At 42.0% G+C, this 23,728-nt stretch overlaps 1 protein-coding gene across 1 annotated transcript in view; it reads right to left on the bottom strand.

The window, feature by feature from the left end:
• Positions 1-23,728, bottom strand: part of FLRT2 (fibronectin leucine rich transmembrane protein 2) — a 107,862-nt gene that overhangs the window by 34,929 nt on the left and 49,205 nt on the right. The gene's annotated exons all lie outside the window — the stretch shown is intronic.

The following is a 23,728-nucleotide window of genomic DNA, read 5'->3' as shown; positions in this document are numbered from 1 at the left end:
TTCATGTTGTTGTGCATGGCATCATTAGACTACTTAATATTTTTTTTATTTTTAATTAATAAAATAAAATTAATTTTTTATTTTTAATTTTGTTGGTCCATTGTGGTACAAAGGGAAACATATAAACTTTATAGTTAGAGAAACCAGTGTTCAATTACTAAATATTCTATTGAGTATTTGTATGACATTGCGAAAGTCATGAGTCATAGTTTTTTCCTAGTAATTGGGAATAACAATACTAACCCTACAGAATTATTTCCAGAATTAGGAATAGCATCACATTATATCTATGGTAACTACCAATTCGGTGGTAGCTACTAAGGCTAGTTCAAGAATGGTTTAAGGAGGGATATTTAGAACGTGGCCATCTATAATGCTAGGAAGTATTTTTCATCCATAGATTCAAGAATCTTTCATGAAGTCAAAAGCTACTTGCATTTGTCATTTGAATTTAAAGCAAACAAACAAACCCATGTCTGCATTTTATCCTAATGCATAGCTGCATAAAACTTGATGTATATGACTAAATCTATTACTCAACACTACTTTTTAACAAGAGGCTGTCTAAACAGTCAAAAGAGGTAAAGTCATGGATTCCAGAAACCTGGCTCTTTGTCACTGTTTTGTCACTAACTAGCTGTGTGGCCTTGGGGAAAGTCATTTCATTCTCTAGGCTTGAGTATTAAAACCGTAATGGGAAGGGGGTTTTTATACTGCCTAAGGTCTCTTTCCGGCTGAAAACCACATAAGTCTCTTGGATAGAGTGCCACCCATTGGCAACTGGGATGTGGTTTCAAGATTTGAAGGACTTCTCTGAGCACCTGAATATCCCCAGAAGAAATCAGGGCTGAGAATGAATAGAGTGGACACAAAGCACCGAGGAGGATGACAAAGAAGACTTCATTTCTGAATCCTGTTTCTGGTAAGCGTCATCTGTGTGCTACAGCCAAAAACCACGTGAAAAATCTAAGGAGGCTTAGAATTCCAGTAAAGTATCTTTACTCAGTTGAGAAACCTGCTTAGCTCCAAGAGGAATACACATAGTCAGAGAGACTTGTGTGTCCGAACACTTTCCCTGTCATTAATGAGCTGTAGGCAAATATTCAGCAAATCATTTAGCTTCTCTAATCCAAAACTTCCTTACAACATGGTTGTAAAGATTAAATGAGGGCATTTATGCAAAGCTTTTACTTAGTAAATGGCCTGAATGGAATAACTGCTCAATAAATGGCATTCATGATTTTCATCATTTGACTTAGACTGTGTCTATATGAAGGAACCAAATTAACAGTTTTGAATGAAACAATTACACTGAAATAGTGACAAGTGTCGAGAAGCCATTAAAGAGAGTCTAAAACTCAGGAGATCAAAGGTTTATTTTCTAACCATAGACAATTGTGTTTATGACTGTAAATAAGTCTGTTTTGCTGGTGTAAAAACAAAATATGCCACCAGAGCATATTATCTCTGGAGTCCCACTCAGCGGTCACATTCTGTCAGTAAGTAATTTTAAGTCACACACTTTACCGTGTAATTCACCAGTGACTGAAGCATAGAGACACAGCATCTCTGCGAACAGACCAGACTTCTCACAGGTTGTTTAACTCCCTAAATATCTTTAAGTTGACTGCATTTTAGCATCTCCAGCATTCCGTTTTAACAATGAAAACAGTGTGATTTAAGAAAAATATCACCCCGTAGGCTTTTAAAAAATAAATTGGGGAATAACTGCTATACTGTGCTGTATTCATTTCTGCTATAGAACACTGTGATTCGGCCGGAAGTGCATGCACATCCCCTCCTCGTGAGCCTCCCTCTCACCCCCTCATCCCCCCCCCCACCCAAGGTCATCACAGAGCACCTTGAGAAAGAGTAATTCAAAAAGATACCCACATTGAAGCACTGTTTACAATAATCAGGACATAGGAGCAACCAAGACGGCCACTGACCGAGGGATGGATAGAAGTTGGGGCACATAAGAGCACAACAGAATGCTGTCCAATAGGCTTTTGCCATCCAGCTGGGAAAGACAGTCGGCAAAATCTAACAGAAGAGATTAAGAAAACAACTTCCAATGGTACCTCCAAGTCTTTTCCCATAAAGAGATCAAATGTCTCCAAATGACTCATTTCATTGACCCACATCTCTCTCTCACTTAATAGGAGACGGTGTAGTGGGTCATATACACACCTGTTGTTCATGCCTAAATGCCTAATATTTCTCTTCATTTTGCTTTCACACCCTGCCACATTTTCTCTCATTTTCCAACTCCTTAAATTACATTTTTTTTATTATATTTTAATTGACTTTTCATTTTCTACTTTGCTGGAAAGGCTGATCTGAGTTCAAAAGCACCAAGTGCTGTATCTTTGGAGCAGAGCCTTATGTCATATTTAATTTGATCCAAACTTTGATAGTAAATTCTGGTTTTCCTCTTCCTGTTTTTCTTCCCCGCACAATACAATATGATGAAGGCAGAGCTAATAATCATAAAGATGGAAGAAGTAGTTTCTGTCATTCAAACCCTCCGATTTCACCTTGAGTTTCACACTAGTGGAACTCTATCATTTTAAAATGTTTGTCTGCTTTCTGAGAATCAAATCGTTAAAACCATATGCTGTCTCCCAGCCTGGCATCCTCATTACCATTTAAAGTGTGCTTAAAATCAATTGAAAGTCAACACATCACATAACAAGGCCCAGCTAACATGTTCTGATCTGTGCAGCTGCAGGATAACTGCTTGCCTATGAAACATCTGAATTCTCCCAGGTATCATGGTGAGAGACAGAAAGAGCTTAAACAGTGAAAATGTTTAAAAGAGAAGCAAAAAAAAAAAAGAAAGAAAGAAAGAAAATCTCCCGAAAGATGACGGGCTCAGTTACTTTAGAAATTCTAAATCTGAAGTTCTTTTATCTTCTTGCACCTTGGACAAATCCAGAAAATAAATTCTCACATGAAAGTCCTTTTCCCCTTAAGAAAAGAAAAAAGTTACTTCAAAAAAAGCCTGCCTTGTGTTCCTATCTAATCTCTAGTTTGGTCCATGGCTCAACAAGGCATAAACATGACAAAGAGCAAATAAATGTGAGGGAGCTTCTCCATAGAGAGAAAACAAAAACAAAAAACCACATGAAAAGCGCGCGTCGGACGTCTTTAATATTTGCAGGAACATCTGACTCCTGTGAGGATTCTTGTGACGATGAGGGCTGGTGGTTATTGAACTGACCCCACCCAAATCTGAGAGGATAGATTCTGTGTCAGTCTCCAGATCTGGAAGAGAAGATAACCTGTGAAAACAAACCGTGGTGAAAGTTCAGAGGAGTGTGTTTCCTGGCCCTGGGTGAGATGTGGCCTCCCTGCCCCGTGCAGGGAGAGGCTGTTTGTTTGTTGGAAGTCAGTATTTTCAAAGGCCCTTCCTGAACAGTCAAAAACGAACTGTAATTTCCTGAGAGAGGCAGCCACAAGCCTGTCCGAAGATGAATGAAAAAAAAAATGCCAGTTCCGACAGCAGAACTCTCAAAACCCTCCACCTCCTTCCCAGGAGACTCACAGAAGTTGACTCCAAGCGACAGACCAAGCAAGGAACATGCTTGCCTCTTGCCAGTCAACTGAACCGTTCTAAGGCACCAGGAGAATATATACGTGAAGACAGAAAAATACAGCAAGACAGATATGGACGAGTTGTCCCACAGGGCCTGTTACTTGATATTGAGAACTTATCTCCCTTAGAAATAGCTACGGGTTTCACTTCCAGGCCTTTCTGCATTAAGACTTCAAAGAAAATTCGGAATATTAATCCTATTGACGCTATTTGAACATGGTAGGCACTTATACCTTGGATAGCAGCAGGACATTAATTCCTAAGCTCTTTTCATACAGACTTCAAAAGGTTCTTTCTTCCCTATCTTTGAAAGGAATCCATGAGTTCTCCTAGCTCTGTGCATATCCACATACAGAAATAAATAAGCATGAATATACATTCAAAATGTGTCTAGGAACTACAGACACTGTCTCCAGGCCAAGCACCTTGTCGGGCATTTCTTAACATCTTATCGCTAATCCTCAGAAAACCCGTACAGGTACCTCATTACTGGGATTTTTTTTAAATCTAAACTTAATTAAAGTGAAATAATTTGATCAAATTCATGCAGATTACACACATCAGTTTTGAACCTAGGATGATGTGAATACCAAATCCCAGGGTCATTCAGACATATCACAGGCTTTCCGTTAGGTAATGACCAGGGCTGTGTATGAAGCTGTGGAGAAAACGGTTGAGTTCTTAGCAAGATTATATGAAAACGGAATGGGAGGGCTTTGAATCCAATGTGCCAGAAGATAAAAGCCTTTTGTATGTTTACAGACTGAAAATCACCGAGATGAGGACAACATTTTTTTTGGTACAAATTCAATGTAATATCTCCACCAGAAGCAAATAAGTTTTAATTAATTAACTTTTTTTGGCCACGCCTCACAGAATGTTGGATCTTAGTTCCCTGACCAGGGGTCAAAGCCATGATCCCCTGCAGCGGAACAGAGTCTGAACCACTGGATAGCCAGGGAACTCTCAGGGACAACTTTTAGGGTTCAAGTTCTTTCAGAGCTCAGGAAGAACATGTCTCACTGCTTATCAAGCACCTGCTAAGGTGAGAGGGACTTATGTTTGTGGTGAAGGGCTGAGTGGGTACAATTTTAAATAAGGCATTTGAGCTGAGGCTTGCAGGAGGCAAGGAGCTGGACACACAGCCACCTGGGGAAAGCGATTCAAGGACGCTCTGCTGTCTCTCTCACACGCACATACACACTCAAAGCCACACTCTGAAGTCACACATTCACACACACTCCATTCCAGAGGCAACAAATTCTACTTCTCCGGAGTAGCGATTGCATCCGCATTTCTCCGTCTCTCCCTCTACTGAGGACAAGCTAGAAACAGATAGAACTTGAGCAAAACTCTTGCACCCATTTAAAAAGTCACTCCACCACACAAACCACATCTCCAGTCCCCAGACAAATGTGCAACTTCCTCATATAGACTTGCAACTAGCCTTAGGGTTAAGCCCCTGCTTCTTAACATACGTGGGGAATGTTTGTGGAATTTTGTCTCCTTTAATTTCTTTTCTGTTTCCTTCAGTCCGATGGTTTGTTCCCTCTGTCTTTTCCTTTCTAAAATCACGTCTGTGGGCTTATTCTTAGAAATCAACCTCGTCCCATTTTAAGGGTTTATTTGTAGTAGGAGAACCCCCTCCAATAAAGACAAACTTTTATTGCAAAATGCATTCTTATCTGAAGAAAAACCCTGGAAGGGTTCACAGGAGGGAAGTCACGCTGATGGGTGACACGGGGCATCCAGCCCGCTGTGTCCCCTGCCTCCAGCCCACATTTCATGTTCTCAGCCATAGAAAGAGGCTCATCTCAGTCACATCTAGGCAGAACCTAGTTCATTTTTCATGTGGCTGTGGAATTACCTAGGCCTACCAAGTGTAATTTGAATTTTCTAGAGAAACTGTCCTGAGGAGCTTAAACCTAATATTGGTTCATTAAAATATTCAGAAGGCCACAACTGCACAGACTAAAAATCTCATTTCTGTTGAAAATCTGAATTTTAGCTTAGGTAAATTATTTTGGGTTAAAGAACATTATGGCCATTCATCTACTGATAAAGTTTCATTATTAGTTTGTTTAATATTATTTAAATAGTCATATCTAAGTAGTATATTGTTGTTGTTCAGTCGCTTAGTCATGTCCGACTCTTTGTGACCCCATGGACTGTAACACGCTGGGTTTCCCTGTCTTTCACAGTCTCCCAGAATTTGCTCAAACTCATGTCCATTGAGTCAGTAATACCATCCAACCATCTCATCCTCTGTTGTCCCCTTCTCCTCCTGCCTTCAATCTTTCCCAGCATCAGGATAAGTAGTATATACTTAATATTAAATACTGTTTTTAGATGAACTCGAAAACAAATTAATAGCAGATACTTGTGACTGGCATGTTCTTAACAAGCAGATGGATGTTAGGGTCTATAGTATATAAGATGGATAGAAACTTTTAAAATACTATTTCTAGAAATCGGATATTGAGATGTTTTAATGTTTAGAACCAGGCATAAAATAATTTCAAATCAAGAAACAACAAACAAAAAAACACAGGTAACTAAGAGCCCTGTAAACAATGCTAAACAACTGCTAAACAACCAAAAGACACAGTTAAGGGTCAGCAGTGCTGTAAAGAGTTCACAATCTATAAAACTTTATTAATTGGTTTTCAGATAGACTATAAAAGATCCAACAATATCCCTCAGTTCCAATCCCCAGAAAATACACGACATATTTAAAATCCTACTGGCACCTACTGATTTTGACTGAACACGTTTAACCTTATCAAATCAACAGGGTTTCAACTGTACTTAAAAAGGCATTATATGAAAGGCACGACAAGCCTTAAATTAACCTACTGGCCATGAAGTCCAGAGATGAGCCGCAGAAAAATAGAGCTTGAACATCATAGGAAGAATCAGCTTTGAGTTTCATGGAATGTGCAGCACAGAATGGGGCCACACAGACATCACAGAAAAACTTAGAAATGTTTAAAATAATTAGGTACTGGGAGCCTGTCGTATAGCAGAAGGAGCCCAGCTTCATGCTCTGTGATGACCTAGATGGGTAGGAAGCAGGTGGGGGTGGGAAGGAGACTTAAGAGGGAGGGGATATATATATACACATATAGCTAATTCACTTCGTGGTACAGCAGAACATAGGAAAGCAATTATACACCAATAAAAAAAGGAAAAGTCTAATAACTCATTAATTAAGCATTAATCTAGAGTTAGTCTACATACATCAAGTCAAGTACCCCTTTTCTGCTTTCTTCTGAAGAGGCATCACTTCTGAAGTTCTTAAATATAAGAGGGAAAGAACAAGTTACCCTTATCCAGATGTGTACTGAGATTTAGTGTAGGGTAGATGGAGATGTATTTTGTGTATTTTCCACCCACTGATTTGAAAATGTTATGCAAAATATTTATGTAATTTGTAAACAGTATGGAATGACTACAAAGAGAACCCTGTGCTTTGTAGACAGCCAATGGAGCATGTTCTGTGCGTCTGGAGCCCCCACAGCACTCAGCAAGGGCAACCTGCAGAACAGGCGCAGAATTAATGTGGTTACAGTTTCTGACTGAGCAAGTGATACCAGTCCTTCACTGTACACACCAGATTCCACTTACTTTCAGAGCTGATGCACTTTTATCCTGAAAGGTTAAAGGATGTACCCGTTCTTATCTGATGAAGAAGCAAGGGAAGGAGGAGGTCTCCATCCACCATGTGTCCTTCAGCCCAATATCCTATACAGTTGGGCAGGAAACCATGCACGCAGCTACTAGGGTGAGCAGCGCAGAAGAACGGAGCCACCTCTGTCTTTCTCTAGCGCTCTCTCCTTCCTTTTCTATTGTGTCCTCCATTAGAGGACAGAAAATATCGATAAACTCTAAGAAACCAGAAAGTCATCTTCATCCTACCACTTTGTTGTTGCTGTTAAAAAGAGTCTTATAAAATATTTTTGCTTTCTTTGCATCACATCTGTTTTTAATGACCCATCTCAGATAGAGTTCAGTGGTAAAGAATCTACCTGCCAAGCAGGAGACCCAGCCATGATCCCTGGGTCGGGAAGGTGCCCTGGAGAAGGGAATGGCAACCCACTCCAGTATTCTTGCCTGGGAAATCCCATGGATAGAGGAGCCTGGCAGGCTGCAATCTATGGGGTTGCAAAAGACTGGGACACAACTTAGCAACTAAATATCTCAGACAAGGTGAAATCAACTACCAGGCAGGGGTAGAGAAATATTTAAGTTGACACTTAAAAGTCGATTTGCAATTTACTTTGCTGTTTCAGTTTACTGGAGTGACTCATTCATTTCTTGACTGTTCCTGTGTTTGAAAAGCTAAGATAAATGCATATTAAGTTTATATAGCATTCTATGTAAGTATAACACCCCTTTACTTTCCACATCCATAAGAGTCAGGATTTAGCTCATGAAATATTTATTAGCAATAAAAATGCTATATATTCAGCAAACAAAACTCCACCTCATTTATAAATTAGATACCCATGTATACTTGTCACACAATAAATCAAAATCAATTAAAAAGAATTACATTGAGTTGCCTGCTAATCTATAAAGATTTACTTTACTCTCACCTAACTATTTTATGTGCTCACTGGCAAAAACAATTTGATGGCTATCTTGGAAGCCTGGGATGATAGGATTTCTCATCACCTAAGCGTTTCCCTTCCACTCCAGTACTCTTGCCTGGAAAATCCCACAGACGGAGGAGCCTGGTAGGCTGCAGTCCATGGGGTCGCTAAGGGTCGGACATGACTGAGCAACTTCACTTTCGCTTTTCACTTTCATGCTTTGGAGAAGGAAATGGCAACCCACTCCAGTGTTCTTGCTTGGAGAATTCCAGGGACGGGGGAGCCTGGTGGGCTGCCCTCTATGGGGTCGCACAGAGTCAGACACGACTGAAGTGACTTAGCAATGACTTAGTAAAGCCTTCACCTGAGTTACCTTTTAGGAGCTATTGGAACCCGCCCCATACATTCCTCAAGCCAGAGGCGGGGGTCTGGTCTGTCCTCTGCCAGCATATCTTCAGACCCTCAGGGTGCAAGCATTTTATAATTTTATTGATTTATTTATTTTCCTCCACGCTGGGTCTTCCTTGCTGCTCGTGTTTTTCTCCAGTTATGGAGAGCAGGGGCCACTCTCTAGCTGTGGGGTGTGGGCTTCTCCTTGCGGAAGCCTCTGTTGTTGCAGAGCTGGGGCTTTAGGACGCTCAGGCTTCAGTGGTTGCGGTGCCTGGGCTTAGCCGCTCTGCAGGACATAGGATCTTCCTGGATCAGGGATCAAACCCTTGTCTCCTGCATTGGCAGGTGGATTCTTTACCACTGAGCCACCAGGGATGCCCCCAAGCACTTTCTCACTGCAGACTTTCTAACCTGGAGAATAAATTTACACAGGACTATATGCACTTCAAATGCACCGACACTGAAAGAGGGCAAGACACACCCTCCGCTCCTGTGAAATGAACACAGACAGGGATATCAGGACACCACCAATGTGTGCTTTTACTACCTTTTTCCAAAATGGTTTTGTATTTATACCCAAATCCTCAGCTACAAGAAAGCCTGAGGAAGTGTCTACTCCTGAGGAAACTGAAACCAGCGATGACTCGGGAAAGGTGTGCGTGGCTACTTCTTGGCTTTCTTCTTAAAGTATTTTATTCTAATGGCTGACCAGTGGACTATTTCATCTTGAAAGTCAGTTATCTCAGTGAATGAATATACTTTTCCTTTTCAAAAACTTTATTTACTTTTCAATGAACCAGAGGTCTTAGAATTCCTTCCAAAAGGTTTAGGAGTGAACACACCACTCTCCCAAGTGAAAGGTAAAAGGCATTGTGATGGAAGGATGGTTCTCATTTTCTTAAAAAGAAAAAAAAAAAAAGAGGAAGCACAAATGATTCAGTGACTTGCTGAAGGCCACTTAGTGATTCAGAGAAACAGTGATAGAAGTCTGACTCAGCAGACACACACTCAGCAAGCAAGAGAGATGAACACTTAAACATTTAGTGTGTGGCTCTTCATGTGTGCTGCTACGCCCATGATATTGCCGCACGAGGCACAGACCCGCCACCATTTCACACTGACCACACCCACGGCGAGAACAGGAAGGCATCTGTCAATGCACTCTCCATCCTCAAGATGAACAAGCAGACGCTAACCTTCACTTGCCAAGGGCTAAATCTCTATGTTCAGAAGAAAGACAGGAGAGAGAAGAGAGAAGAGAAGCTGATCACTGTTGCTATGTCCTATATGAACAGGGAGTGGCAACACAGGAAGAAGAATGAGAGTGAAACTGAAAGTTGCTCAGCGTGTCCAACTCTTTGCAACCCTATGGACGGTACAGTCAATGGAATTCTCCAGGCCAGAATACTGGAGTGGGTAGCCTTTCCCTTCTCCAGGGGATCTTCCTAACCTAGGGATTGAACCAGGGTCTCCTGCATTGCAGGCGGATTCTTGACCAACTGAGCTATCAGGGAGGCCCCCAAAGAGTTAAGAGGAAGGGAATCCATCTAAAACATCCCCAAGCTCTGCCACGTAACTAGTACAGTGATTCTCAGTATGGCAATTCTGCCCCCCTCCCCAGGGGACGTTTGGCAATACTGGAGACTTTTTACTAGTCATGGTTAGGGCTGCAACTGGCATTTAGTGGGAGGAGACGGTGGATGAGACCATGGATGTTGCTCAGTCTCCAAGAAGGCAGAGTGCAGCTTCCCACAACAAAGAGCTAATTTCAGTTCAAACTGTGGATAGTGCTGCAGTGGAGAAACCCTGAACCAGTGACATGACATTGAACAAGTTATTGAACTTCGGGAAATGCAAGTCTCTTTATCTGTATAATACTATTAATAATACAGGAGCCCCTACCTTGATGGATGGGTGAGCTACTGCAAGAGATAATTCAAGTGAAGTCCTTCATTCTGTTATTGGAATGTTTAGAGAACTGGAAGTATTTTTTAATTATTTTTTGTTAATAATAAGCCCATGTCACTTCATGTAACAGCACATGAAGAAAGGAAAATATGTGGGCACTAGAATAATGCAACAGTTTAAGCTTAAAGATAGTATTAAAAAATAAAATTCAGAATCAAACAGTCTCATTTGGTTCAGTCTAGACTATTTTAACGGAGAAGGCAATGGCACCCCACTCCAGTGCTTTTGCCTGGAGAATCCCACGGACGGAGGAGCTGCAGTCCATGGGGTCGCTAGAGTCGGACAGGACTGAGCGACTTCACTTTCACTTTTCACTTTCATGCATTGGAAAAGGAAATGGCAACCCACTCCAGTGTTCTTGCCTGGAGATTCCCAGGGACGGGGAAGCCTGGTGGGCTGCCGCCTATGGGGTCGCATAGAGTCGGACACGACTGAAGTGACTTAGCAGCAGCAGCAGCAGCAGACTATTTTAATTTAATCCCATCTCCACCAATAAGAAAAACTATAATGGAATCAATCCCCCAGAACATTCCTCATCATTTACCCTGTGAGAGTTCTAGAGATTTCCCTAAAAGGATGATTCAGACAACCCAGCCTTACAGTTTTGTGGGGAGTATTTCATCGAGAGAAATTTATGCTAAAAGGGGATGTTTAAAATTATTATCATTTTAATATCCTCTTTGAAATCCGAGCTTTTATTCCAAGAATGGTTTTTTATTTCAAGTCTTCAGGGTTTTGATTTCATTCTTTTGAACTGTCAACTGTGAGCACATCTAAAGAGACAGTTTGCGTTTGTCTGCTGAACTCATCGTAGGGTTTGAGTAACACAAAGTGTTCACTTAAAAAAAAAAAAAATTCCACAGTCAAGTCCTTTAATTTGTTGAAACAGTTAGAAGCTGAGCGAGACCTAAGAATCGAATATGTTTTTCTGCTTTAGGTGGTGAAAGGGGCCAGAAACCACAAGATTATATGTCAAATGAGCAAACGAAACAAGTCTGGAAAATCTCGGACCGTGGAAGAAGCTCTTCCTTGGGTGCTGTTGGCACACTGGCGTCTGCTGTGAGTGACAATTAGAGACCAAGAGAAGGTCTCTTACTTTTCATTCCTTAGCCAGATACAAACCTGATGACGAAGCAGCTTCAAGGCTGGGTTACTTGTGCCCATGTCCTGAAATGCTGAACGAATGCAAACATGCTTCTTTCTTAATATCATTTTGAAAACAAAGTAAAAGTGAGCTTCCTCCTTTGATGGTTACAAATACTTCCAGTTCTCTAAACATTCCAATAACAGAATTGAAGGACTTCACTTGAATTATCTCTTAAAACCTCCAGTTGGTGTCTCATGTTGATGTATGGCAAAACCAATACAATATTGTAAAGAAAAAAAAAAAATTAAAAAAAAAAAAAAAGAGCCTTCTCAAAAAAAAAAAAAAAAAACGAACACAAAAAAACCTCCAGTTGGGAACTGCATCACCTTTTCGCACATAACCAAGGGTCAAATATTAAATAAGCTATTGCTTATATAACACAGTGTAGATTTGCCTATAGCCAAGCTGGAGAATACTAGTCGGTAAAGGAAAGTCAACTCAGAAAACCTGTACTGTCTTTAACGTTCATATGCTACCTGGGAAAGTCTTTGACTCATCTAAACTCCATAAGAACCAACATACCTTTCTGCATTGATCTCTTGGATTTGAACATTTTTTCTGATTTTGAGAAATATCACGGCCCCATTATATAAATGTTGGGATCATTACTAAACTGATGCCATGTCTACCATGCCCATTAGAATTTGCCTACCAGTGTTCTAGCTTCAAATGCTTTTATTTTTTTAATTAAACGAAGACCTCCTTTTACTTTGATACCCACACATATAGATAGATATAAATATATAGGTATATATAATGAACATCATATTTCCAATTTCTAAACTGTGGAAAGATTGACACATAAAGATGAGTTTTACCAAGACTGTAAAATGCTGCTTTGGGGCATTATTTCATTTCATTTATTTTATTTTATTGTGGTAAGAGCACTTAGCAAGATGACCCTCAGCAAATAAAGTGCAAAATGCAGCAATTGTTAATATAGACACAGTGCTGTAAACAGATCACTAACACCTACTCATCTTGCATAAATGAAACTTCATGCTCCTTGATCACTATTTCTTACACCAGTATTATCAGTGCAATGAGCAGAACAGATGAAAAGGTCACGCTCCACAGCACCTGGGGCTGAAGCTGGGCTCTGCTGTTAGAAGCTGTGTGGTATGTGGGCAAGTTACTAACCTCTCTGTGCCTCATTTTCCTCCTCTGTAAAGAGAATTAAATAAATCATATTGTGTATATGCTATATATATATAACACATAACATGTATGTGTGGGAATATATTGGTATGTGTGTGTGGCATGTAGAACTAATGCCAAGAAGATAGATAACATATTTGCAATCATTATCACTATCAGCAAGTTGAAGCACTGGTACACCTAAAGAACATCAAGAAAGGAAAATGTATATGCCTTTGTATTCTCATTCTAAAATGAACAAAATCCACACATCCTCGATCTCAACAAACTTAACACTGCAGAATCCAGAACACTGAATAAAATACCCACCACATACACAGTCTCATACCTATAACACACACACACACACACACACACACGTGCAATGATTCTGTGTACTGAGATTATAATTGCTGATGATTTCACTCTTTTAACTTTGAATTTTCCAAACTATCTACAAATAAGCTCACCTCACCTCTTTAATTGGAAGTAAAGAGGTTCACATTTTTCAAAGGAGGATAGTTGTGGAATTCTCATTACAACTGAACAAGACCGAACCCTGTTTGAGTAAGGGAGGCAAGGTTAGCAAACTGATAATACAGAGACTGCCCTGAAAACATAATCATCTGGCATGAAGCAGGTGGGAAAAAGAACAGTAAAAGAAATAACACATTTGAGTGATGTCTTGCTCTTTGAATGCAGAGGACAGATCTCGAGTCAAACCTGAGGAGGGGTGGCTTGGAAACGCTTGGGCGCTGGAGACCTTATTGAATATTGATGACGGATAACTTGACAAACATTATCTCCCTCAATCTCACCTCCACCTGGTAGGTCGCTATTTAGACCATTTTACAAATATGGAAACCAGAAGTCAAGGTCACATCGACTGTCAGTGGCCATGACAAAAGGCTAGTCACATTCCCCAGCTCTGTTACTTACCCTTTCAGGATACCACGGAGGCCCTCGTCTGCATTGCGCCTCTCCTCAGCCCTGATACCTTTTGTCATTGCCCCTACCACAAAGCCCCTTCATGCCCACCCTGTTCCTGGCTTTTGGGATGTGGCCTCATTTGCACTGAAGAGTCCATAGGAGTAAAAAGCCTCATATTGCTCCCAGGCAGAAGGCCTAAGGTAGGGCCAGAGGTGTCTGCACCCACCAGCATCCTCGCAGATGAGCGGCTGCAGGCATGGACACTGACTCCGTGAAGCTTCGGAAAGCATGTTTCAGCACCATCTAGAACCCCCTGTCAACCGGCATCTGAGGAGGAGGCTAGGTCCTGCACAGCAAGTGGGTCTCTGCTGAAGTTGGGCAGGCCTGCACGGACCCCAGAGAAGGACGTCTGTCTTCTATGGCTCTGGGGGGCACACCGTCCTGACCTGAAAGACCCGAAGGGGAGAGAGAGCTGCAGAGATGGCTTAGGACGAAACTCCAAGCCCACCTGCACCCGGCAACCGATTTCGGCACGGAAAGTCTATTGCTCGACAGAAACGCAGAATCAAGACCTCACAAAAAATACCTTTTATGATTCTAATTGACCGTCACATTTTTTTTTTTTTCATGTATGCCTTTCAGCTTTTTTTTTCCCCTCGTGTAATTTCTCCTGCTAATTATTTAAAGAAGAAAGGAGTGCAATGCCCAAGTCAATACCGTAAGGCCTGGTACGTGCTCACGCCATTCCTAAAAGGCATTTCCCAGTCCTGTACAAATACTAATCAACTCCTGCATTTTGTGAGGCAAGTAGTGAAGAAGCCCCAGTTCATCAATGTTTAAACAGGGGTTAGGACAAGAGAGTAATGTAATTGTGGAGGCTTCCTCGGACTGAAAACTCACAGGTAACCGACAGGGAAGTCCATATACCCTGAGGGATAAATAAATAAATCCTATTACAGGGGAAAAGACAGTCCTGGGAACCACAGGAGCCCATCAATAGCAACAACCTAGAGCCAATCTCTTCCCATTCTTAAAACCTCCATATACCCATGGTCAGATTCTGATTAGCTTAAGAAAGGCGCCTTTCTCTCCTCCTTTTCACCGATTTCCAGGCCTCACAGCACAGTACGATCAACAGGCAGCGCCTGTGTTATATAAAGTAAGTTGTATTTTGTCCCTTGTACAATGTCTTGAGGAAATATTCTTTAAGTAAGCCAGGAGCGCTGATCTAGACTGTATCCTTAGGAGCCCTGGGATGTGCTGGGAGGTTCTCCTCATGGCATATACTGCCTGATTCTGGGGGTACCCAGGGCTTTGAGCCACTGTTGCCAAAATAGGAGTGTTCTGCTCCCAGAATTCATTGCTTTAGCCCATATCTGAATCCTGTTCATCGGACACAGTGCCTTCAGTTACTCCAGGGATTAGCTCCTTGACTGTTACCACTGGGGAACTCTGCCCACTCCAGTTTACCAGCAGCATAGATTTCAGGCTTCACAAGCACGAGGCCCCGGATTCAATCCTCGGTACCTCCAACTGAAACTGGACTTCTTGTGTGGCATTACTTTGGTGCTAACCAAAAATGGTCCTTGGTTTTGAGGACTTCCCTGGTGGCTCAGTGGTAAAGAATCCACCTGCCAAAGCAGGAGACACAGGAGACTCAGATTTGATCCCTGGGTTGGGAAGATCTCCTGGAGAAAGGAATGGCAACCCACTCCTATATTCTTGCCTGGAGAATCCCATGGACAGAGAAGCCTGGCGGGCTACAGGCCATGGGTCACAAAGACTCAGACACTTCTGAGCAATGAACATTTTCATCTTTCTACTTCTTTCAGTAGTATGACTTAGCATAAAAAATTAAATGAATCAAAATTAAAAACAAATAAATGCTCTCAAAGTATTTACTACCAGAAGGACTGGGACATTCTAATGTTCAGAGTTGATCCCTCTCAATAACTTTCAGAGTCTTATAGAGAGTATCTTTCAATGATTTTCTGCACACAGTTTCTAGAGCCCTAACTTACCTTCACAAGGACAATTTCATTCCTCACATGGGAGCTTTCTCTAGGTCTATTTTTTTTTTTTTTTTTTTGGATCGGCTGATTTTCTATTTTAGAAAAGGGCTAGGAGAGGAATATGAAGGAAGCTTAGCTTAACCTCCAAAGACGTGCAGTGAGACAATGTGTAACTCTTACTCTGAAAACTTGTGCAGAATATAATGGAATATAGAACAAACAATAAGATTGATCTAAGAGACAGAATCCTGTGGAAGGGTGCCCTTTTTTCATAGTTACCACTTAACATCTCTCAAAATTAGGTGTTTTCATTCTAAGTTAATAATAAAAAGCAGCTAGACCTTACTGAGCACTTTCTTTGCAAGACAAATTAATGCATAACAATTGTATGTAATCCCTACAATGAGTACATAAGATAAGTAACTCTTATCCCCATTACATATATCATAATAATGATTGTAACAGCAACAACAGCTAGGATTTATCTACTTAGTGCTTAACTACATGCTAGACCCCTTCCGGGTAGCTCAGCTGGTAAGGAATCCACCTGCAATGCAGGAGACCCTGATTCAATTCCTGGCTTGGGAAGTTCCCCTGGGGAAGGGATAGGCTACCCACTCCAGTATTTTGGGGCTTCCCTGGTGGCTCAGATGGTAAAGAAATCCACCTGCAATGCAGGAGATCCAGGTTCGATCCCTGGGTTGGGAAGATCTCCTGAAGGAGGGCATGTCAACCCACTCCATGTCCTGGAGAATCCCCAAAAACTATGGCAGGCTATAGTCCACAGGGTCACAAAGAGTTGGACACGACTGGTTGACCCCTTACTTAATCATCTTTATTTAATCCATATAGTAGTGTTATGAACCTAATTCTCTGGTTGTTTCCATTGTACAAATGAAGAAATTGAACCCACAGAGGTTAAGGAACTAACCAAGATCATTACCAATGAATGCCAGCATTTCAACCTAGATTGAAATCACTCTAGCCTTCTTAATCACTTTGATCTATTGTCTCAAACAAACACAAAGTACAATGAAAATCAATAAGTGGGATTGAGGAACATCTCTACGAGTTTTTGTTTGAGGCAGTAGGTCAAAGTGGTTAAGAAGTCTAGAGTGATTTCAGTTTCAGGCTCTTTGTCACTTTCACAGAGGTTCCTAAATCAAAAGAAACTATGATTACCCATTACACACACACGCACACATCACACAGTCATAAGGCATATGTATCAAAATAATGCTCATCTTGCTGTTGATAAGAATACAAAAACTTTATTTTATTTTGCTTTACTACCAGCCTGTGGATCTAAGAGTAGGACCTAAGTCACCTTAAACAGGCAGATGCCTCACAAAATGGGATGGTAGGTGATTAAGTAAATATCTTCCACTGTTAGAGTTACTGGTTCCTCTAAGTAGCTTCTTTAGCTTCATCAGAACATGGCAGAAAGATTTCTTTTGTACAATTTAGAGACATGAAAACTTAGACACAGAAAAATAATGAATCACACAAATACTTAAGATGAGTTCTTCCTCCAAAGCTGGTACTCTTTCCATGAACAGACAGGGTGAGCTCCCCACTTGTCACCCCCTCCAAGAAAAAGCAGCCAGTGTAAATGATAAACTCTGTGAGCAGAGAAGTCCACTATAGTAAGTACCTAAGTTGACACCAACTGCCTCTGTGTTCACAGGTACAGCTGTCATCTGTAACCAAGTCTTCATCCCTTCAAAAACTATGGCCCGGGTTGAAACAAAGTAACAGAATCATATTTATCACACATCCTAATTGTGGACAAGATGATATGGAAAAATAGAACTGCAGAAAGATCGCAAATATCAGGCCTTTTTTTCACTCAAATGAAATGTGGCAAGGGATCTTTGGACCCTATCCTCTAACCTTGAGCCCACTCTCCCAACAAAAAACCCTCATTTTTTCTGAATAAAAATAAAGAATTTTATTATTTAAAATCTATTTTTGCAAATTAAAAACAATGGATACTGTAAAACAAACGTTATAAAATACACGTAATGTCACTGTTGCAGAGGGAGAATGCTCAGCCTTTCGCCCCAGTAGACAATGGAGGTCTTCACCCTCGGGTCAGGCTTCAGCACCAACATGGCTGGATTTGTGACTTCAGTTGTCACCCACGAGGACTGACTGGATCTTTGAAACAAAGGAAGGGGACAGCCACCATTTTGTCCCAGGAAGAGGAAAAGTGGTGGAATTTCCTAAACCGTTTGAACTAGGACGAAATGGTCCTGTGGGACCATTGTTTTCCTTTCTTTGACCGCCAAGCATAGAGGCTGGTCCTCTCTGGGGGTAAGTGGCATCCTGTAAGGAGCCAAGCGAACCCACCGGCTTGCCATTCAGGGCACTGCCGGCTCTGTTCTAGAATCCTGGAACACCCCCGCCTGCCGCTGCCTCCTGACCATCTCCAAACAAATGGGAAGCTGATTTGCATAGACCTCATTTCCATTTTATTCATCCCCTGCCCAAATCTAGATCAGAATGTTTAATATCATCCCCACTGTGGGAGGTCTCGTGAATTCAAAGGCCATTCGTGGTCAACGATGAGAAGGCCTGGATTCCCAGATGTGGGTTTATATTTGAAATTAAAAGCAGAAACAAGAGAAAGTGTGTTGCCAGATACAGAGCATGGAAAACAAAAGGACCAGCTAAAGGATAAACGTGGCAGAAACCAGAAACCGCTGCTAAGGTCACCCGTTTCTACTGATGAGCTAGCAAGTCACCATTTAGGGATGCCTAAGATGACACCCGGCTCTTTACTTGCATTTCCACATTTAACCATTTTTTAACTCTCAAATATACAAGGAAAGATCCAGAGGAAAATGACAACCAAAAGCAAGGAGGTTTTCTCAATGTTAAACACCCTCTAAACAGAAGAAGCAACACTCAGACTAGTGTCTGGCTGTGACCTCATTCCTTCACACATCACCGCAGCTCCCCTCTCTTCCACTGACCCTTGATTTTCTGACATTAGCCCAAAATACAACAGAAAAGTGTCCTAATAAGGGTAAACAAAAACTGGTGATTCATTCAGTATTTGAGTGTTTTCTTCTCCTTGAACATTAAAAGGACAAACTGTTAAACTACACTCTAGGTTTATGAGTCAGATTTTGAGAGTGTGTATGATTACTGGTTTCCAAGAATAAATCTGCTTAATGTTATAATAAACACATACACACACACATATATGAACACATAATTTCTTGAGCAAACACAGCCGCATTAGAAGGAGAAAACACAACTACTTGTGAAAACTCTGCAAAAATCCTGCAACACAAACAGCATCTTCACTGGCTCATTAATTCTGGCCTAAATTTGCTACTGTCAGGCAAATCAGGCACACTGTCCGGCAGACACCCACCTGCTATTAGGCTGAATGTGCCTGGCGTCTTGACATTCTATTGATTCCAATCCAAAGCTTATGTAAAAAAAGTCAGCTCAGAGTCCAAAAGGAATTTTAGCCGCAAATACTTTGGGACAAATCCAAACAACTAAAAACAGAAAGGAAGACAAGATGCAAATCTGAGTGACAAAATTGAGACAACCCAAACCAGCCTGGTAGAAGCTCAAGGACAAATCAACAAAGGACCCAGCTTCCCCTTTTGACAACTACCGATTTTAGGACATTCCAACAGCCACCGCATTGAATGGGACTTCCCAGGTGGCTCTGGTAAAGAATTCAACCGAGAATGCAGGAGATGCAAGAGACTTGGGTTCGATCCCTGAGTTGGGAAGATCCCCTGGAGTAAGAAATGGCAGCCCGCTTCAGTATTCTTGCCTGGAGAGTTTCACGGACAGAGGAGCCTGGTGGGCTTACAGTCCATAGGCTTGCAGACAGTCAGACATGACTGAGCAACCGAACACCCACGCTGGACGAATCTGCACTATCACTACCCACAATGCATTTCGTTACTGCGCCACAGGTGCTGCTTTCAAAGAGGATTGCCATTTCTGCCCCCGGAGCCCTGTGAGTCTTCACTAGAAACTTGCTGTACCGTCCACAGGCTCCTGATCACGACAAAGGTTCTGAAGCTGTTCCGAAGAACCAGAAACCACTCACAGTGCTTAAGAATACTGCATACGTTAATCTTCAGAACAGCCCCATGAGCTAAGAGTTTTATTGCCACTTTACAGATAAGGAAAGCTGAGGTTCTGAGAGGTAATTTTCTCCAAGTGACTGAAAAAATGAGAGACTAAAGAAGAGAGGGCATCAGGATTCATTTCGAAAGTTTCTGGCACCTCCCCGGCCTCCCTCCACTCCTGAAATAACCTCAACCTAAAGGGAATGGGTGTATGTCCAATTTCCAAGTCCTGGCACTCGCGGCTTCGGTGGCAGCTGCTTGTCACAGTCAACTTTGCATGAACAGGCTGGCTCTGGTGGTGTTCTTTAAAACCAGAATAATTCTCTTTACTTTAGCCAAGGGAAGACATGCATTTCAAAATAAAAGTGAGGATCTATCTGGATAAAGAGGCAAAGGAGAAACTTGCAGTCCCACAGAGCAACACGGCTCTCAGCTGGCCCCCTGTCCTCCCCTCCACACACCTCCCGGCTGCCATCAGCCGCTGCAGGGCGCCCTCTGCCTTCAAAGACAGCTCCGGGGGAACAGAAGCCCGAGGTTCAGAGGCCCAGCTGGCAGGGGGACCGCACCCCTCGGGAAGGGTGGAAGAGGAGCGGAGATTCACCGCAGAGGTCGGTCAGCTCAAAGCCAAGAATTCAAAGGGTTTCCAAAAGCTGATTTCTATCAGGACTGCCAGGGCAGATCAGAAGGTATGAGGTTCCAACTGAGAGGGATGTGTTTCTGCTGCTCAGATGCCAGGTTTGCAAGGAGATTCCGGGATTCTGAGCGCCAGGCTGGATTTCAGGAGCAGGGGCGGCCATCAAGGTGTCCATCAGACTCATTTCATCCCCACCACAAGGCAGCGGAATTTCACCCACCAAGAAAGCTGTCTGTGACTGAGCATTTCTGTGAGTTAAAGCAATCTGCTTTGTACAAGAATGCTCCTGAACTGAGCTAGATAAGCCACACACTTGAAATGAAAGTTCCTTAGGATAGTCTGTAGCACGCTCGACCCCCACCTCCCCTCCCTTTGCTGCAGTGTCACTGTCTTTGTCCCATGATCGGAGTTGGAGCCCCTGCCTGCAAGTCAAGCCAGCGCATCCTTCCCTTTGCTCGGGCCTCTGATTTACAAGGTGACTCTTCAGAGACAGCCGCGTAGCCATCTATTCTTGGTTTATCATCCATCGGTTATCATTGTTACTGCTGCCATTTATTCAAAATGATTATGGACTTATAAAGATGTTCTTCTCTGATAATAATGTTTGCAATATGCTTTCACACTGCCTAGTTAACACAGTGTGCCTGTGATTTTTTTGTTCTGGCACAAGTTACAAAAGCTGCTGCAGTGGAATGTTTCGTAGCTTTCAAAATGGTTACCTGTAAAACTGGTGGGGAAAAAAAAACCAGGTGCCTATGTACCTATCTATCCATCTATCGATATCTGTATATCTGTAGATAGATAGATATGTATATACATACACACACACATATTTTAAACAATGAATTGTGTAACAGTGAGAAAGTCAGCACCGCATGCAACATTAAAAATATTGGCCCTTTCCTCGTCAACTTAGTGCGACAGACTGACGGTAGTGACGGCCACTTGCTGAATCAAGGCCCAAGTCTGCCCTTGACCCTCTCCCTCAAGTCCTACTGACAGTTGGGGATGTAGAACAGGCATGTTAAAGGCAGAGCATGGTCCTCAGAGGCTAATAAACTGAAAAATGGTATACTGGCCAGAAAGCAGAGTCTCAAAAGGGAGTGTGGCTGCAGGAAATTAATAAAACTCCATGCATATCTTTTTAAAGTCAGCAGCAGTGGGCTGTGACTGGAATTCACCTCTTCAGTCATGCACTCGCCTCCCCTCGATATGGACAGGAGTTCTATAAGAGCACTGCAGGAGAAAATGGATTCATACGTCATTTAAAATGAATCATTTCACTTCCTCTCCTCCATTTTTATACATATTGACAAAATATAAAAATACATTTTAAAAAATCGATTCGCCTTTGTTGTTTTCTACACCAACACCAAAAAGAGACATCAGAATTATAACACTTGATAGTCTCTGAATAATTATTTAAATGGGGTCACCCATTCCGAGGGCCTCAGATGGGCCAACCCCAAACGAAAAACAGGCAATGCATTACAAATCGCGTCTTATTTATTTCAAGATTTGAATTTCCATTTTATTTTTAACAAGAGCTTCACAGTTCGCTGACAAATGTCCTGAGCTATATTTAGAGGAATAACAGTATTTAAGATCAGGAGCTCACATGGACAGATTCAGCTTTTCACTTTTCTAAACAGAAATACACAACATGTGGGCATTGTGTGAATTTCACGTCAAGGATTTGGATTAGTTATCAGCATTTTTGCTCTCCTCTAAGCGTAGTGTGTCATTGCTCTTGGGGGTATATGCGAAGGGCTTTCGAGGGGTGTCTGTAATGTCTTTTCTCTGATGCAATAGAATATTTCCACCACCAAGCAAGCAATCGTTTTAATATGGCAAACTGCGTCTGAAACATGTTTGAAAACAAAATCAACAAATGAGTTGTTAGGCTACTCACAAAAGGTACAAGCCGTTTGCACTGCTGTTGCTTTAGGAATTAGATTTTCAGAAGTTGGAAAGCATAGTCTTTGACTTTCCTTGAAAGAATGCTAGAGGCAACATGCTGATTATTTTTCAAAGAAGGAAAAGGAAGTGTTGAAAGCTTTTAATAACATGTACAATTCTGAATTTGTAAGCACCGAACACAAAACAATGATAATGTTTTATCACTTTATAAGTGTAAGGGGCTCTCTCTACTGTTTGGAGACAGCAGATACTTGTAGACAAATTATAACATCCCCGCTTCTATGCCCAGATAGAGGAAAACAACCAAATACGAGGCACCAGAAGATAACTATGGGGATGAAAATACATAGCTGTTGGCATATTTAAGATAGTAGCAAACCTGAAAGCAATCCGAATAACTGAGGGTTTGCTCTTAAGTTTCTGAGACTGTCTCTGACAGCCAGAGTTTCAATTACAGCATAGACTGCAAGAAAAGAAAGACTGTTTTACCTCTAGACTGGTCACTGGTGAACTCAATGGCAGATCATTAATCAGAGGAAGTACAGAGTATGAACATACAAGGCTGTGAATAATCTCTTAAAGACTTAGTGCAATAAGCCTCCTTCCCAATTCTAGAAAATGCCTTCCCAAACAGTTTTACAGGCAATAGAGAAGGAAGGTTTACTGAACACCTTAAAAGCCACGTCCCTCCCAGACACCGTGCTAAGCACTTAACATATATTCCTCGCTTTAATCTTCTGGATAGTACAGCCAAGGAGGCGGTATCGTCCCTTCTTTACAGATGAACAATTTGACACTCAAAAGTGAAGGCACTTAGCAGCAGAACCATGGCTGGAAAACGGTTCTCTGGAACAAAGGGGCCACCTCTGTCTTCCCTCCTGCACCCTCTTGCTCTCCACAGCCTTTAGAGAGGCTGCAAATTGCTGCTGCAGGTTGTTCATTAGCTCTTCCGCCCCGTGGGAAGAAGCACAGTTTAGGGCAGGGTTTCCAATACGAGCTCTAAACAGCTTTGATTCGGAGCCTCAGGCATTCATCCTGTTCATCTCTCCTTATTCCATTTAGCTACCCAGGTGTCTCAGTGGTAAAGAATCCATCTGTCAGTGCAGGATACACAAGAGATATGGGTTCGATCCCTGAGTCGGGAAGATCCCCTCAAGGAGGAAACGGCAACCCACTCCAGTATGCTTGCCTGGAGAAACCCATGGACAGAGGAGCCTGGTGGGCTACAGTCCATGGGGTCGCAAAAGAGTCAGGACACCGCTGAGCACAGCACGGCAGCAGGAGATTACCC

This window comes from Bos indicus, chromosome 10 (assembly GCF_029378745.1).
Source record: "Bos indicus isolate NIAB-ARS_2022 breed Sahiwal x Tharparkar chromosome 10, NIAB-ARS_B.indTharparkar_mat_pri_1.0, whole genome shotgun sequence".
Classification (NCBI taxonomy): domain Eukaryota; kingdom Metazoa; phylum Chordata; class Mammalia; order Artiodactyla; family Bovidae; genus Bos; species Bos indicus.
This window is presented reverse-complemented; position numbering and strand designations above follow the sequence as displayed.